General features: G+C 52.3%; 1 non-coding gene across 1 annotated transcript; it reads right to left on the reverse strand.

Annotated features, from left to right (window-relative positions):
- Nucleotides 1-1,206: 1,206 nt before the first annotated feature.
- TRNAV-UAC (transfer RNA valine (anticodon UAC)) lies at nt 1,207-1,279 on the reverse strand. The gene has a single exon. It is a non-coding gene; the product is annotated as a tRNA-Val (tRNA).
- Between the last annotated feature and the right edge of the window lie 4,688 nt (nt 1,280-5,967).

Below are 5,967 nucleotides of genomic sequence, written 5' to 3' on the forward strand. Positions count from 1 at the left end.
ATTCTTACAGCTGACATGTGCCCGCAACAGCCGCGGGTGGAATCGCGATCCAACCGCGGCTGTTAAATGCCGCTGTCAATCTCTGATCGCGGGTCACCGATGGGTGGGCATGACAACCTGGGGTCTGCAGCAGACCCCTGTGGTTGTTATGTCTCGCTTGCTATGAGCGTCACCCAGTGGTCGGAGCTCATAGCAAGTGAGCAATTCTGCTACACAGAGGCGATCTGCTCATCGCCTGTGTGTAACAGAGCCGATCAGATAACTGCAGCTTCTAGTGTCCTATGGAGACTATTGAAGCATGCAGAAAATGGAAAAAAATGTTTTTAAAAATATATACATATACATATATATATATATATCTATATATATATATTAAAGTTTAAATCACCCCCCTTTCGCCCCATTCAAAATAAAATAATAAAAAAAACACACACATATTTGGTATCGCCACGTTCAGAATCGCCCGATCTATCAATATAAAAAAATAATTATTCCGGTCGGAAAACGGAGTAACGAGCAAAAAATTCTAAACGCCAGAATTAAGTTTTTTTGGTTGCTGCAACATTGCAATAAAATGCAGTAACGGGCGATCAAAACATCGGATCTACCCCAAAATAGTATCAATAAAAGCGTCATCTCGACACGCAAAAAATAAGCCCTCACATGGCCATATTGACGAAAAAATTAAAAGTCTATGGCTCGGGGACAAAGGGGGGCAAAAAATAAAAAAAAGAAAAACTAAAAAACCCAAGGTCGTTAAAGGGTAAAAATACAATGTGATTTTCTGTTTTCTTTTCAGATTCTGTCTCTCACAGGTGAAGTGTACCTACGATAAAAATTACAGACCTCTCCATTCTTTGTAGGTGGGAAAACTGGCAAAATCAGCTGCGTATCAAATACTAATACTGTACTGATAGCACACAGTACTCACATAATATACCAGCAGGTGGGATTAGGTTTGGGGGGCTCCTGATCCTGAAAACTGATTTCCTCCTCTCTAGCGATGTATGTAGGTGTATTGTGCTGATTACACTGCCCCCTACTGTCCAACAATCACTCTGCATAACAGTTTCAAAAGTAGATATCTGATATTTAGTGCTGAGTGCAGTTTTTGTGTTACACCCAGACAGACGAGCCGCTGTATACTCACACGTATCAGATTTCTGAATATTTGGAGACTTTACTAGCTTTTTGTATCACAAAACATGGAGATGCCAGGGATTGGAACCCAGGGCCTCATACATGTAAAGCATGCGCTCTACCACTGAGCTACATCCCCTGTATGGACACCCAGGGATTTGTTCTCATCTCCAAGAGTCACTAATCTATGACTATCTACTAATAGATTTTCTCTATTATTTTTTCTCTTTTATAATCATGCAGTATAAATAGCATCATATTCTAATAGTCTGGACTATAAGGGACAAGACAAAACTATTTTTCTTTAATTTTTTATTATTTGTTTATATTTAAAATATGGGGAAAAAAGGAGGCGATTTTATTTTTTACATCTTTTTTTGAACAGATTAAAAAAAAATGCAATTCTCCTTTTCCCGTATGTTAAAGAGATTGTTCCCTACTGGATGGCACTTTTCTATTGTCCCAATCAAATAAGAAGAAAGCACAGAGCACTTGTAGCACCCTGAGGATTCGGCTGCTACAGGGGTATTGCACCTCAACCCAGAGGTGTGGTATTCCACTCCCGGGTAAGGATGGAGTGTGGAACTGAGCTCAGAAAGCTGCATGCACTACACACATCCCATTTCCGAGGAGCAGACCAACGGTACTCCCACTTAGAAATGTGCAGGTACGACCGAGTCTGTTCCTGGCTGGAGTGGGAGGGGGGTGGTACATCCCAGTAGTGTAGGGGCAGATAGGGGGAGCAGCCTGGGTAAAGATAGGAGCTCATTGGGTGCTGGTCACCTGAGCTCACACATAGAGGGAGTATTTAAGGTGGGCACCATCTAAGATCAGGGTCAGTCTGTGAGAGGTCAGTCAGTCTGAGAGAAGTCAGCCTTTTGCAGAGAAGCCAGAGGAAGAGAGCAGAAGAGCAGCTCCAAGCCCCAGAGAGAGTGAGAGTGGAGCAAGGAAGACCCAGAGGGGGAAACAGAAGGAACTCTGAGAACCCACATACAAACACAGGGTGAAGAGTTGGCAATAGGGTACCGGATCCCAAACTGGTGGGGGCTAAAGCATACCTCAGCCAGAGACCGGAGGCCGTGGGCAGGATCTGCCACGGCCACCCACCACATCCACCCTGAAGGCAAACCACGTGCAGGGTCAGGGAACCCAAGGCCAAGGGTCTCCCAACAGAAGGCCCGAGGGAGCTGGACCTAGGTGGATCCCTGGTGGGGACGGCCAGAAGAAAGGACAAGAAGGAGGGCTCAGGGACACGCTCCGGACTTGCTTGGGGGTTGGCTGAATCCAGGACCTGGTGGACGCAGCACGGCTCGGGTGGTCACTCAAGGCCGGAGTGACCGGAATATCTGCAGTAAGTAAACACCCTGAACTGCACAACCCGACTCTGTCTTTACTTATCATCTACGCTGCACCACCACAACCCCCATCCTCTGCACCTGACCCCCTGAGGCCATACCCCTCCCGTTGGGGGTTATACTATCTAAAGCTGCACCAACACCATCAGCCTCAGCGGACCCTGCTGCAGCGGCGGCCGTAGTGACCGCAATACAACGGGTGGCGTAGTCGACATAAAGAACTTTGTAACATCTGTAGGACTGCCACATACTCTGAGCTTGACACCCTGGGCACGGACCGGGTCACAGCCACTCGGAGACTACAACCCCCATCTGATCCGGCTCCGGGTATTCCCCTAAAGAATATGGCCCAGGGGGTGCGTCAACTTTGGCGTAGTCGGCAGGATTACGTGCCCACAACAACCGGGTACTGCGTGCCTGAAGAAAAGAACAAGTTTACCTCAAAAAGAAGTCTCCCGCCGGTTCCGGAGGGTCCCCGCCATCGGGCCCCATAACAGATCGATTCCCGCCGGTTGTCCGCCATTAACAGCTTTTTCCCGCCATCTGCAGAGTTTCCCGCCACTGGGAGACGATTCCCGCCATTTCCGAAGATTTCCCGCCTTGGGGGAGCGGACGCCATTATGGGCGTACCAGAGGGTGGCAAGAGGCCACCTCCCATCGTGGGTCAGGACCGAAAATGGCGCCAAAAGTGGAAACCGCCCCCACCAACAGAGACTGTGATGCTAGAGGTGTCTGTCAGCGTGAAAGAACTGCCCCTGGAGCTGACAATCACCAAGTGGCCCCGGAACCGCCCTCGAAGTGGGAGGACTGAGAAGAAGAGAGCAAAGATGGGTGTCGCCTGGAGCAGTCTGGAGAGAGCGCACCCGGAGACAAGAAGCCTAGAGCTGAGTCCAGAAGAAGCTTACCCGGAGATGGAAGAAGAGCAGAGCAGCACCGGCCCGCTGGCCAGGAGCCTGCTGGAGACAACGGGAGGAGAGCAGAGCAGCACCGACCCGTTGGTCAGGAGCCTGCTAGAAGCAACGACCCCACTAGGCTTAGTGGAGGTCTTGGCACAGCTCCCCCGAGATCGGGAGTGTGCACAGACTGCGCTGGAGGGCCTCGCACGGAGGATGGCCCGGGTGCAGCGAGAGACGTTGGCGGAGTGGAGCCGTGAGATGGCCCAGCAGACAAGAACCCGTCAGCGGAGCACGCCACCCGAGACGAGGAGACAGACCGCCTCTGAGGATGGCGCAGGAGGACTGAAGGCCGGAGACGGCGCCGAGAAGGGAGCCGAACGAAAGGAGGCAGGTAAAGGGGACGTCTCTACCCCAAACCGGGAAACCGCGTACCTGCCCCAGCTCCCCGTCGCAGAGCCCGAAGTATCCCCTGCCGTGCCCATCGCTGCAACGTCACCGCCGCAGACTAGGCCTCAAACGGGAGCCGCGACCCCTGTGACGTCACACGCCTCGACCCCGAGCATGACCAAGCAGGAAGTACCACCAGCCTGGTCGCAAGGCCTAGTACCCCCGGGCGCCGCAATACCAACAGCGCCCCCTACCTCCGCGGAGCCACCGGCCTGGTCGCAGGGCCAAGTAGCCCAGGGCGCCGCCGTCCTTACGGTGCCCTTCACTTTCCAGGTGCCCCAGGCCTGGCCGCAAGGCCTGGGCAACCCGGGCGCCACCACCACCGCGCCCATGAAACCAAGAGTGCCGCATCTGGGAGAAGATCTGTTAATCACAAAGAAAGAGCAGGAGGACGTCGTCGTTGAGTACAGCAGAGTAGAAGCTGTATATAGTTGCCCGTCGGGGCACAGTGAACCGTTGCTGCTATTATAGTCCCCGTTGGGACCAGAGAATTGAACTGTTACCCGTATTTCCCTTAATACCTGGCCGAGGACTGAGAGCGGTCATCCCTATTCCCATTACCTGGCCGAGGACTGAGAGCGGCCATACCTCCATTGTATATAGTTGCGCTTCCTAAAGCGCCCCCTACCGGTTTTATAGGAAAACCATTTTTCTAGAGAAACTGTTGCATTTTTCCCGGGCACACGTTGCACAGTGTCCGGAGGAGGAGCTAGAAGCGAGGAAAAGTCTACAAGAATGTTTTATATGAAAAGTTTTATTGATATATATATATATATAATGTTTTATATGATGTTTTATATGTTTATGCAAAAATTGTATGTTTGTGGTGTTTATTCTTTTACAGCCCGAGGACGTGCTGTGATTTACCAGGGGGGAATGTAGCACCCTGAGGATTCGGCTGCTACAGGGGTATTGCACCTCAACCCAGAGGTGTGGTATTCCACTCCCGGGTAAGGATGGAGTGTGGAACTGAGCTCAGAAAGCTGCATGCACTACACACATCCCATTTCCGAGGAGCAGACCAACGGTACTCCCACTTAGAAATGTGCAGGTACGACCGAGTCTGTTCCTGGCTGGAGTGGGAGGGGGGTGGTACATCCCAGTAGTGTAGGGGCAGATAGGGGGAGCAGCCTGGGTAAAGATAGGAGCTCATTGGGTGCTGGTCACCTGAGCTCACACATAGAGGGTGTATTTAAGGTGGGCACCATCTAAGATCAGGGTCAGTCTGTGAGAGGTCAGTCAGTCTGAGAGAAGTCAGCCTTTTGCAGAGAAGCCAGAGGAAGAGAGCAGAAGAGCAGCTCCAAGCCCCAGAGAGAGTGAGAGTGGAGCAAGGAAGACCCAGAGGGGGAAACAGAAGGAACTCTGAGAACCCACATACAAACACAGGGTGAAGAGTTGGCAATAGGGTACCGGATCCCAAACTGGTGGGGGCTAAAGCATACCTCAGCCGGAGGCCGTGGGCAGGATCTGCCACGGCCACCCACCACATCCACCCTGAAGGCAAACCACGTGCAGGGTCAGGGAACCCAAGGCCAAGGGTCTCCCAACAGAAGGCCCGAGGGAGCTGGACCTAGGTGGATCCCTGGTGGGGACGGCCAGAAGAAAGGACAAGAAGGAGGGCTCAGGGACACGCTCCGGACTTGCTTGGGGGTTGGCTGAATCCAGGACCTGGTGGACGCAGCACGGCTCGGGTGGTCACTCAAGGCCGGAGTGACCGGAATATCTGCAGTAAGTAAACACCCTGAACTGCACAACCCGACTCTGTCTTTACTTATCATCTACGCTGCACCACCACAACCCCCATCCTCTGCACCTGACCCCCTGAGGCCATACCCCTCCCGTTGGGGGTTATACTATCTAAAGCTGCACCAACACCATCAGCCTCAGCGGACCCTGCTGCAGCGGCGGCCGTAGTGACCGCAATACAACGGGTGGCGTAGTCGACATAAAGAACTTTGTAACATCTGTAGGACTGCCACATACTCTGAGCTTGACACCCTGGGCACGGACCGGGTCACAGCCACTCGGAGACTACAACCCCCATCTGATCCGGCTCCGGGTATTCCCCTAAAGAATATGGCCCAGGGGGTGCGTCACACTTACCTCCCAGATATGCACTGTGACAAGCG

The sequence above is a fragment of the Phyllobates terribilis genome, unplaced genomic scaffold, assembly GCF_046119375.1.
Source record: "Phyllobates terribilis strain yellow unplaced genomic scaffold, ASM4611937v1 Scaffold_4__5_contigs__length_816908805, whole genome shotgun sequence".
In the NCBI taxonomy this organism is placed as follows: Eukaryota; Metazoa; Chordata; class Amphibia; order Anura; family Dendrobatidae; genus Phyllobates; species Phyllobates terribilis.